Source organism: Pongo abelii, chromosome 8 (assembly GCF_028885655.2).
Source record: "Pongo abelii isolate AG06213 chromosome 8, NHGRI_mPonAbe1-v2.0_pri, whole genome shotgun sequence".
Taxonomy (NCBI): Eukaryota; Metazoa; Chordata; class Mammalia; order Primates; family Hominidae; genus Pongo; species Pongo abelii.
The window spans coordinates 22,356,728-22,368,902 of NC_071993.2; the positions used below are offsets into that span (position 1 = coordinate 22,356,728).

Here is a 12,175-nt window from a genome sequence, read left to right on the forward strand (position 1 = left end):
TTATGAAAACCCAAGTTGTTCATACCTGTTAACCTCTTGGTAAGCTGATAAACGTGTATTTCTGAAACTGCAAAACTGAGCCTCACAGGAAGCCACTGGGGTATATCAAGATTTACAAGTGTTCCTCCTCTTATCCTGGGTTGCCTCTCACAAAACAGTTCCTAAGCATAACCAATAAGACATAGGAAGCAGAGAATTTTCATAAATTTAACACTGTCTAAATAATCACAAAGATCAAAAATCCTTTCAGAGTTGATAGAGGGTTCCTGTATAATTCAGCAAGTGACCTCAACAGAAACATTGTGCCACGGGCTTCCCTTTGGCAAAACCAGAAAATAATTTGTGATTGTTTACTTAGAGAAAAAATATTTTCTTATGAGCTAAAGAGCCAAATACAACTGTCTATGGCATTTCCAAGAGAACCACTTTTCCCCTTCATGAGAGCTTCATCATGCTACCATATCTCCTTATCTACAGAATATTTTAAAGACATTTTTAAAATTAAGAGTGTCAGTAACCAAAACACAAAGACTATAAATTGAATTAAGAGATGACATGGTCCTACAGTCAAGAGATTTTTCATTATGGGAATCCTTGCATTTAAAGTAGAGGAATTTTAAATCCTTTGTCTAAGTCTACAGGATATAATAAATACATATTTTTTCTAAAATTAATAATTTGAAGGGTATTGCATGAAATTGAAGACAAACTTTTAAATTAGACTAGTATTATGCATTCTAATAATTGAATGCTTCAATTCATAATTGACTTTTTAAGCTATTTCATAGAATACAGTGAGAAAGAGATTGCCAAAGCCCACATCATCAACATAAGTAGAATTCTATAAACGAGACCTGCAGGTGAGTATTTAAATTTAGGTTTATGCATACAATTTAGTTATTTTAGATGGGGTTGATGCAGAGATTTTTTTTTTCCAATGAGATACGAAAGAAAACCCAGAACTGAATTGCCCACAAGTCTTTTGAGTTATGAAATAATTTGAGAATAGAAATTTCTTCTATGTAATTCACCTTTTCATTCTGGGATTATAGTTGTGGTACTAGAATAAGCATGAGCATATTGTTCAATGGAGTAGAACTGGGAGTCCCTACATCTATGGCCAATGTATTTCAACAAGGGCACTAAGACAATTTAAGAGGAAAAGAAGAGTCTTTTCAACAAATGGTGCTGGGACAACTACATGTACACATGCAAAGAATGAAATTGGATCCCTAACTCACACCATATACAAAAATTAACTCAAAATGGATCAAAAACACAAATGTAAAACCTAAAGCTATAAAACTCTTTGAAAAAATACAGACCTTAATTTTTGTGATCTTGGGATTGGGTAATGGATTCTTAGATATGACAACAAAAACACAAGCAACAAAAGAAAAAATAAAGTGGACATGGACATCACCAAAATTAAAAACTTTTATGCTTGAAAATATACTAACAAGAAAGTGAAAATACATACCACAGAATTGAAGAAAATATTTGCAAATCATATATCTGATATGGTTCTAACATCCAGAATGTATAAAGAACTCTTAAAATGCAACAATAAAAAGAAAAATAATCAGTTTTTAAATGGGAAAAGGATTTGTAGACATTCCTCTAAAGAAGATATACAAATGGCAAATAAACACATGAAAAAAATGCTCAATATCACTAGTCATTAGGGAAATGTAAATCAAATCACAATGAGGTATCCCTTCATACCAATGAGGATGGCAATAATAAAAAAGATGGACAATAACTAGTGTTGGCCAGGATATGGATAAATTGGAACTCTTATACATTGCTGGTGGGAATATAGAGTGATGCAGCCACTCAAAAAAGCAATTGGTAGCTCCTCAAGATGTCAAACATTGAGTCATCATATGGCCACATAGAAAAGTTTCTGTAATGTCCATGCAGGACATACAGTACTGTCCATAGCAACATAATTCATAATAGCAAAAAAATGGAAACAATGCAAATGTCCATCAATTGATGTCATCGATTGATGAATAAACAAAATCTGATACATCCAATTAATGGATTATTATTTAGCCATAAAAAGGAGCAAAGTATTGATACATTATGTAAGATGGATGAATCTTGAAAACATTATGCTGTTTTTATGGTTAAACATTATGCTTAAGAGAAAGCAGCCAGATACATTTCATATGATGCCACTCATATGAAATGTACAATATAGTAAATACATAGAGATAGAAAGCAGTAGCCAGAAACTGGGGTAATGGGGAATGGGGAATGAGGGCATGAGGGTGTTTTTTAGGGTGATGAAAACATGCTGGAATTAGTGATGATGGTTACATGAGTCTGTAAATACACTGACTTGTACACTTTAAATCGATATATTTTATGGTATGTGAATTACATCTTAATAACCATAAATACATTTTAAAATAAAGCATTACTAGCATGGAAACAAAGACACAGAGAATTAGCTGAATTTCCCAAAGTTAGCAGCAGAACCTGCATTCTGATTTGCAAATCCATGTAATCTATTCTTCAGTGTGATTAGCTGCACCTAACCCAGTTCCCATAGTGAAACTCTCATCTGGTTTCCAGTTAATTACTGAGGTTTTAGGCCCAGCGTAGTAGCTCATGACTGTAATCTCAGCACTTTGGGAGGCCAAGGCAGAAGGATCACTTGAGGCTAGAAGTTCAAGACCAGCCTGGGCAACATAGCAGGACTCCATCTCTACAAAAAAAATAAAAATTAGCTGGGTAGGCTGGGCATAGTGGCTCATGCCTATACTCCAAGCACTTTGGAAGGCCTAGGTGGGCAGATTGCTTGAATCCAGGAGTTCGAGACTAGCCTGGGCAGCATGGTGAAATCTCATCTCTACTAAAAAATACAAAGATTAGCCACATATGGTGGCAAGTGCATTGTAGCCTCAGCTACTCGAGGGGGCTGAGGTGAGAGGATCACTTGAGCCTCGGAGATCAAGGCTGCAGTGACCGAAGACCACACCACTGTACTCCAGTCTGGGCAACAGAGGGAGACCCTATCTCAAAAAAAAAAAAAAATTAGTTGGGTATGATGGACTGCACTTGTGGTCCCAGCTGCTCAGGAAGCCGAGGCAGGAGGATCCCTTGAGCCCAGGGGTTAGAGGCTGCAGCAGAGAGCCATGATTACATCAGTGCACTCTAGCCTGGGTGACACAGCAAGACCCTGTCTCTAAAAAAAAAAAGAAAAGAAAAAAAATAAATTGAAATTTTATGTCAAATCTATTGGAAAGTATTTCCTTGCTTACTCACTGTGTAAACTTCAGTTTACTTGAGATCCAAATTTACTCCTACATCATCCATTTACTTAGGATCAACTTTTAAGTGAATTAGTAGACACTTACTGAGTATCTCCATGTGCCCAGTACTATGCCCATTGTTCAAAATGCTGAACTCAAGCTCAGTAAGTCAGGAAACTAGAAACACAGGTTGAGAAATCACTGGTCTACAGGTGCTAGTTAGAATCCTAAATTGGATGAAATTGCTCAGGAAGAACACGCAGAGGGAGGAGAGGAGCTAGGCTGGAAGCCAGCGCACCGGGACATTTTGGAGCATCAGAAACCACCCTACCAGTGACAGGTGCTGATAGGAAGTGATTAGTGAATGAGAGAGGTGAGAGAAAGTTATCCCACCTTATATTAAGCCTTACACCTTATCACAGTGCATTGGTTTTCTTTGTTTGTTTGTTTGACATGGCTGTCTCCCTTGTTATTCCCTGAGATCCTCAGGGTTCTGACTTGCTCTATTGCAAAAAATGTATTTAGATAAGTCACCAGGGCCCTCCAAATTGTAAGAGTCCATGGATTTTCTCCACTCCTTATTTAATCACTGCATTGCATTTGATACTGTTAACCAGTACATACCTCATTGTTTGTTACAATGTGGGCATAAAAATGGTGCTCCTCTCTTGGAACCCCAGAAAGAACAGCTGCTTTGAACATAAGGCTGAACTGGCATGGCACAGAATCCTCGCACGGTGTGCTACCACCTCTCCCCTACCCCTTCCTCCTCCCCGCAGTCCCCCACACCTTGCCCTCCACTGTCTCCACGGCAGAACCTATTCCTTGCATAGCTCTTTGTGATGCTGCCTCTCTGAGGCTCTATCCAGGGGGCGCCACCAGAAAAGAAAAAGAAAGACCCAGGGTCTCTATTGAACAGAACAACAATAGGGGAAGAGTCTTGGCTCCACCCAAAACATATCACTTTACACAGGCTTCATGATACCTGTCCTGGCTCTGTCTCCTAGGCAAGACCCTGCCCTTTCTTGGCTCTCTAAACACGATGTATTCATTATAATGTTTATTATAAGGAATCCAGACCAATCATGGTGGCCCATGCCTGTAATCCCAGTGCTCTGAAAGGCTGAGGCAGGAGGATTCCTTGAGGCCAGGAGCTCAAGATCAGCCTGGGCAACATAGTGAGACCCCATCTCTACAAAAATTAAAATTAAAATTAAAAGAAAATTGACCATCACATATGGGCATGCTTCTTTCTATTCTACACTCATCCTGAGCCATTTCATCTACTCTTATGTTGTCAGCCCCAATCTATATATTCATAATTTATTAACTTATATTTTTCAGATCTGCTCCTGAGCTCCAATGCCCTATATCCATCTCATCCTTGCACGTCTCAAATTCAGCATGCCAAAAAATGTTATTCTTTCTCCCAAAGATATGTTTTTTCTACATGTCTGCTATCATATACCCTTTAACCCAAGCCCACAGTCTAGGAATCATCCTATCCCTTTCTTTCTCTCCAAAAACCAATTGATGAGGAAATCCTCGTCTCCATTCTGCCTCCATAACATATTTTAGATCCAGCAGCATGCTCATTAGTATGTCTCATTTTATATCCCCATCACTTCTCTCCTAAATGAGTACCATTAACTCATGGTCTCCTTACCTCCCACCACGCCTTTACTCCAATCTACAGAAAGATGGAGCTTTCTCAAATACAAAATCAAATATTTAATTCACCAGATGAAAAATCTTTAATGACCTAGATCATGGTTCTCGAATTGCCCATCAAGTCACCCTGGGACACCACAGGGAACAAACTCACAAGGTTGCTGTGGGATATTTTAAATGTTTGAGAGAAATACAGCCCCATCTGTCAAACACCACACAAATGACCACTAATATGTTGTTTAGACTTACCTACTTAATGAATGGAATTGTGAAGTATTCCTTCTGGCTGAGGGCACCATGAACAAATTACGAAGATGCTACAGATGCAGTGAGCTGGAAAGTTTGGGAACCTGTGACCTACCAAACATCTTCAAGCCTCCTACGTTGGTATGAACTCATCTTTACGTACTGCTCCAGCCTTGTTTTGATCCTTACTGTGCCTTTCTTTTCCCCCCAGTCCTACACTACAGCCAAGCAGACAGGCTTGGATCTCTCCAAATATGTCCTTCTTGCCATCCTGATTGGTTAGGCCCTGAAACCTAAGAGAGTAGGGACCTGGAGCTCCCAGAGTCTAGGTGTGAGACCGGGTGCCCTTCATGGAACACAGATGAAGTAGATAAACCAAGAAGGGCATTCCAGAATTCTCATGCCTGGTGGACTCTGAGTCGGGTTCTACATGGATTCTACATGAGTTGGATTCTAATCTGAAGTTTAAAAAAAAAAAAAGGTTGAATATTCCTGGGAATTCCATGCATATTTGTCAGGCCAAGGGAAGGCAGGAGGCCAGCTCCCTCATCCCTACCCTACTTGTGATTTTCTACAGAGGTCTGTATTATTCCAGGGGAGGAGGCAAAGAGACAACCAACCAGGAAAGTGAGATTGCTTTTGTTAATGGCTGTATCACCCCTGTCCTTCCCTGAAAAGAGACATCACACCTGAGATCCAGAAATGGCTGCTCCTTTCTTTGTACCCCGTTTTATCTCATTCATCATTCTAAGCCTGGCATGGTGGCTCATGCCTGTAATCCCAGCACTTTGGAAAGTCAATGTGGGAAGGTCGCTTGAGCTCAGGAGTTCAAGACAAGCCTGGCCAACTTAGCAAGACCCCATTTCTACAAAAGATAAAATAATTAGCCTGCATAGTTCCAATTACTCAGGAGGCTGAGGCAGGAGGATTGCTTGAGCCAGGGAGCCCAAGGTTCTAGTGAGCTATAATCGTGCCACTGCACTCCAGGCTGGGTGACAGAGTAAGACCCTGTCAAAAAAAAGAAAAACCCACAAAACATATTATTTATTTATTTTGAGACAAAGTTTTGCTCTTGTTGCCCAGGCTGCAGTGCAATGGCGTGATCTCAGCTCACTGCAATCTCTGCCTCCTGGGTTCAAGCAATTCTCCTGCCTCAGCCTCCCAGTCGCTGGGATTACAGGTGCCCGCCACCACGCCCAGCTAATTTTTGTTATTTTTTAGTAGAGATGGGGTTTCACCATGTTGGCCAGGCTAGTCTCAAACTCCTGACCTCAGGTGATCCACCCGCCTCAGCCTCCCAAAGTGCTGGAATTACAGGCGTAAGCCACCACACCTGGCCCACAAAATATAATTTTATCACAGTATCTATAACATTCTTTTGCACTTATTTATTAACCTGTCTGCCCCACTAGGCTATAAACTTGTGAAGGTTCAGGACCATGCATGATTCATTTTTTCATTCTCTTTGCCCAGCAGAGTGACTAATACACAGTAAGTGATGAGTGGGTATTTGATGAATACATAAATTTCAAAAAGGGTGTGGCTAAGCCCCACAAAAAGTTCAAGTAAGTTAGAAGATAAACACTGTCCATAGGATGAAAAAGTTCAGAAGTCACTGATGCCATTACTCAAAGATATTTTAAAGGAGTGATGGCTTTCAGGGAGATGTAGCTGACAGTGTTTACTGCCTACCCAAAAACCATTCCTCTGTTTCTTCTTTGCTTAACCGAATTCCAGTTTTATTTAGGCATTGAGCAAATTCCCTTTGATGTGGAAATGTGGGCCTGTACCCCAGATAAAGGGTGATAATATGTCCCAGTTCTGGCTAATATGATGTAAGAGGAAATCCTTTGGTGGGGCATTTTGGAAAATATTATACTTCCTTGACGTGAGTAAGACTCACCAAGAACAAATTTTCTGCTGCCTTCCCCCCCAGAAGTCAGTGTGGTTTTTGTACTTACGGCAGCCATTTTGCAACTATGATATGAAGGTCAACTGAATCACAGAGCTGATATCACTGAACCCCCAAGAAAACACTAGCAACTCTTGATCTACAGACTTCTTGTCACATAAGAAAAATGGGCCTCTGTGTTAGCTGGGTTGTCTGTTACATTCTAATTGATATAAGAAGAGAGAAAAGAGAGACAAACGAGAGACCACTGTTCTTAGTGAACATATTACAACTAGTACAGTTTGGTGGCTGCAGGATACAGAGTTTGTTTGGTAATTTTGGAAAGAGGCTGGAAATGGAAAAGCAATGAGGTTACAGAGGCTTCTAATGCCGATGAAGAGAAAGTCTTTAATTTTGTTGGCAATAGGGGGCCATAGATGTTTTGGGGTAATGTTTTGGAACTTTAAGAAAAGTGCTTTGGCAGAAATCAGCAGGGTCTATATGTGCCCAAAGAGTGATGCCTCAGAAGCGATGCATTTGGCATAATCATGTTGGTATTGTACACCACGAGAATCACTTGGTATACAAACCTGGCTCACTCAGTTCACACCGAATAAGCAAAACAATAACCACTTGGCTTCATGATGCTTGTCGACCTAAAATAAACACAAGGTATCAAAGCAAATGAAATATTACATCTTTCCAGTGCTCCATATGAATAATCCCTGTGGAAGTTATAAGTAAACAAAACTTCTGTTCATAAAAAGTATCAATGACAGATGTAAATACTGTATAAACTCCTGCCATATAAAAGGAGAAAATGAGATCTCATATATCCTTCCACAATACCAATTCCTGACACTTAGACAGCACAACAGATTAGACACACTTAAATAATAATTATTACACACTAGGCCTGAGATTATTCAATAGTTTTTTAACAGTGTTTCTATAATGGTGTGAAGGTTTTTGTTTGCTCACTTTTTAAAAACATTTTTCACGATTTCATTATAGGAGAATAAATGCTTTTATACATAGTCATAGTTTCAAATACGTTTCTTTTCTTCTCATTTAAACCTACTCAGAAAACAAGCTTACAACAGAAGCCAAACTAGGAAAATCTCTGCTGTGAGTATCATATAATATTCAAACACTGCCCAGGAAAAACACTGGGGAATGGTGTTTTCTTTGCCATCAAAGAAAAGCACGTGAACACCATCTTACAAGATTATTATTGACTAAGGAAAAGAAATGTGTCATTTGTTCATTCTTTAGACTAGGAATTGATGTTAGAGATTTTTAAATAAATTATAACAAGCTTTTAACAATCTACAAAGAGCAAAAAGTGTTAACGTCTTCCCATAGTTGCCTCTGATCTTTTTATAAAGAATTGTTGTGGGCCGGGCGCAGTGGCTCATGCCTGTAATCCCAGCACTTTGGGAGGCCGAGGTGGGCAGATCAACTGAGGTCAGGAGTTCGAGACCAGCCTGGCCAACATGGTGAAACTCCGTCTCTACCAAAAAACACAAAAATTAGACGGGCATGGTGGCAGGCGCCTTAATTGGCTACTTGGGAGGCAGAGGCAGGAGAATCATTTGAACCCAGGAGGCGGAGGTTGCAGTGAGCCGAGATCGAGTCATTGTACTCAAGCCTGGGGGACAAAAGCAAGACTCTGTCTCAAAAAAAAAAAAAAAAAAAAAAAAACGAATAGTTGCCCCCTGGGGCCTCTTCCTATTCCCCCTCCTTCCTTCTTTCTATCCCAAAGGAAATGACATTTTTTGAAGTTGACATGTATTCATCCTATTGATAGTACTATACTTTCACTTCATACGTATATATCCTGGCCCACATGTTTTATTTATGAAATGCATTATACATAAATTAGTAAATTCTTTCTATATAAGTTATTTATACATTTTGAATATTAATCCTTCACCAAGTACATGCCTTGAAAATATCTTCTCAGTTTATCTTGCAACATTTTATGATATCTTTTGTCATGTAAAAAGTATTTTTAAAAATTTTTATATACAGTCACATGGCATTCAACTACAGGGACATATTCTGAGAAATAGGTCCATAGGCAGTTTTGTCATGCTAACATCATAGAATGTAATTACACAAACCTAGATGGTTTGTATATGGTACAAGCCTATTGCTCCTAGGCTGCAAACCTGTACAGCACGTGACTGTATTGAATACTGTAGGCAATTATGACACAATGGTATTTGTATAATTAGACACATCTACACATAGAAAAGGTACAGTAAATATACAATATTATAACCTTATGGGACTATTATCATGTATTGACTAACATATCATTATTTGGAGCATGACTGTCATCCAATTTATCATTTCCTTAATGGATTGTGCATTTTAATGTTTTGTTTAAGAAGTCCTTTCATACTATAAATTCTATATTTCCTTTCAATTTTTTTTTTTTTGAGATGGAGAGTTACAGAGATAACTCTGTTGCCAGGCTAGAGTGCAGTGGCGCAATCTCGGCTCACTGCAATCGCTGCCTCCTGGGTTCAAGCGATTCTCCTGCCTCAGCCTCCCGAGTAGCTGGGATTACAGGCATGCGCCACCACAACCAGCTAATTTTTGTATTTTTAGTAGAGATGGGGTTTCACCATGTTGGCCAAGATGGTGTCAATCTCCTGACCTCATGATCTGCCCGCCTTGGCCTCCCAAAGTGCTAGGATTACAGGTGTGAGCCACTGCACCCGGACTTCCAATATTTTTTAATTCTATTTTTCTTATTTAACTTTTTAATTGATCTGAAACTGAATTTGTATGTGGGCAAAAGAAGGGATCTAATTTTTTTTTTCTTATGAGTGTTTGTTTTCTAAATAAGAGAAAATAAAGAAAGCTCAATCGCTGTTTATAATCTGTAAACTCCTTAACAACAGTCACTATGATTTATACTCTTCCCATCAATACACTTCCTCAAAGTACTTTGAACATTACTGGTACATAATATATATTTTTTGGAGAATAGATACTTTTTTCCAGCCCCCATTGCTTAGAATATATACCAAGTTGTCCATCTAAAATAATCTAAGTTGTGCTTAATTTATCCCCCTGAGCAGGAAATAGCATCTTAATAGGATTAACTTGGTATAAGCACTGAATCATTCCAATTAAACTGAAGGGTATTAATCACTTCCCTAACTTTGCCCATTTTTAGAAAGTTCTTCTGGAGAAAAATCTACCTACTCATCAAGTTAGATTCATTTATTTATCTACCAGGAGAAATGCATAACAAAGAAGTAGGAACCTGGACTAAAAACACATTTTAACCTGTTTTATAAGACTTTGAAAATCAACTGTTTGAGTCAAAGAACTACCTGTACCAACCTCAAGTTGATTAATGTTTTTTAAGGGTACCAATTTACAGATTTAGGCTCTCAATAGGGCCTAGTTGCATTGGTTTAGTTCTTGCCGACACCTATTTACTTTCTCCTTTCTTTTATAAAGAAACAGTCTGAAATTAAGATATGTTTGTAACCTAATTTTAATCAAAGGCAATTAATGAAAAACCAAGAAAGGTAATTTTTTAAGGAAACATTCTAAGATGTTTTTGAAGAATACTTCTCTAACACTTTTTTAAAAGAATCCCCTTACAAAATTTTGCTCTTTTCAAACAATTCCAGGGGCATTAGCATCTCATAGTGATGAACACCTGTTTTGTTTGTTTGTTTGCTTTGGGGGGGTGGTTTTTGTTTTTGTTTTTTTGCTCGAGGATGGGGTTCTAACAGACCGTGGTGAGAAGATAAAACTAACCAGAAGGTGTGAGAATAGACTGACAATTGTAAATAAAGTGAAATATAGTTGGTAAAAAAGAAAACATAAAAACTTGGGAAGCAAAATCATTTTCTTTTCAAACACTGCATGTAAACTAATTTTTATTTATTTATTTATTTATTTATTTATTTATTTATTTTTTATTTATTTATTTTTTTTACCACGGCTAAGGAGAGGCATTCAGATAGAAAACATGTCATTGCTTCCAGCTTTTTACTGAGGGAAGCCCGTCACTTGAAATTGCTTCTATTAGCAGGTTCCCTAATAAAACCAAGGCAAATCCTACACAGCCTCAAAAAAAAAAAAAAAAAGTTTCTACTACGATTCAGCAGTCAGTATCACCGTCTGTTTTATCTTTAATGTAGCAACATATTTTTCTGGTTCCGCTTAACATCGCTTAGAGACCTTGAACTTCAAAATCAGAATGCATCTTAGAGGAACTATCCCAGCACCACAATTTGGGGACGTGGGGACGTTGTGTATTCAAAAGCATTAGTCTGTTTTGACTTCATCCTTTCTTTAAAAGGATCAAAAGACAGCCATAAGTGTAAAAGAAAAACTAATTTTAAAAAAGTTTAGCCTTAAAAACATAACTATCTCAGCGCGTGGGGGTTCCCTCTGTTCAAAAGAAAACAAGAAAGAAAAAAAAGATGGACATTGCTGTCTTCTTTGCACGCTTCTCTTAAAATCCTCATTGGAAGCCCCCTGGGAAAATGAGACTCCGATTCCTCACCTGTTTAAAATCACACCACAGCAACGAATCACTGCAAAAGCAAGGTTCTAACTTAAAACAAAAAGAGAAACTATTCGCTTCTGCGGAGAACCCGAGCCTCCTCCTGGGCGGGCGACGCTCGGCTGATGGGACCGGGCCGCGCAAGCCTCGGGTGCAGCAGGGTGGGGGCCACCAGGCGCGAGGCGAAGGAGCGCACGACCAAAGGAGATGCTTGGCTCCTAAGATAACACCTTTAAAAAAAGAAGAAGAAAGAAAAAAACAAAACAAAACTCGATACTTAGCCTCACGATCCTTGCCACCCCCTCCCTGCTCCGCCACCCACACACAAAATAAAGTGAGCCGGGCGGGGGAGTGCGCGCCCTGAAAGGGAACAAGAAGCAAGGCGCCTGTGACACAAAATGGAGAAAGAGGAACTGAGAGTGGAAAGGAAGAAGGAAAACCGAGTAAAGGAGGTTATTCATAAGAACAGGAAAGGGGCCGAGGGGTAGAGAACACCCGAAGGAAAGCGCAGGAGGCCCTCGTTAGAGGGCAAGGGGGAAAAGATCGACGAAGTAAGAGCGA

General features: G+C 39.1%; 1 protein-coding gene across 20 annotated transcripts in view; it reads right to left on the reverse strand.

The window, feature by feature from the left end:
* The window catches only part of EBLN1 (endogenous Bornavirus like nucleoprotein 1), a 108,276-nt gene that overhangs the window by 31,685 nt on the left and 64,416 nt on the right, over nucleotides 1–12,175 (reverse strand). For 5 of the 20 annotated variants that reach the window (XR_008510323.2, XR_008510324.2, XR_008510322.2 and 2 more), the window contains 2 exons: nucleotides 11,615–11,844; nucleotides 7,368–7,727 (listed from right to left, as the gene is read on the reverse strand). The exons of 2 other annotated variants lie outside the window; for them this stretch is intronic. The gene's annotated coding sequence lies outside the window, so the exon portion shown is untranslated. Of the gene's footprint in view, nucleotides 1–25; nucleotides 162–3,887; nucleotides 4,061–5,183; nucleotides 5,572–7,367; nucleotides 7,728–11,040; nucleotides 11,845–12,175 lie in introns of those variants that run through there. 13 more of the 20 variants (XR_008510319.2, XR_008510325.2, XR_008510321.2 and 10 more) reach the window with 9 other exon arrangements.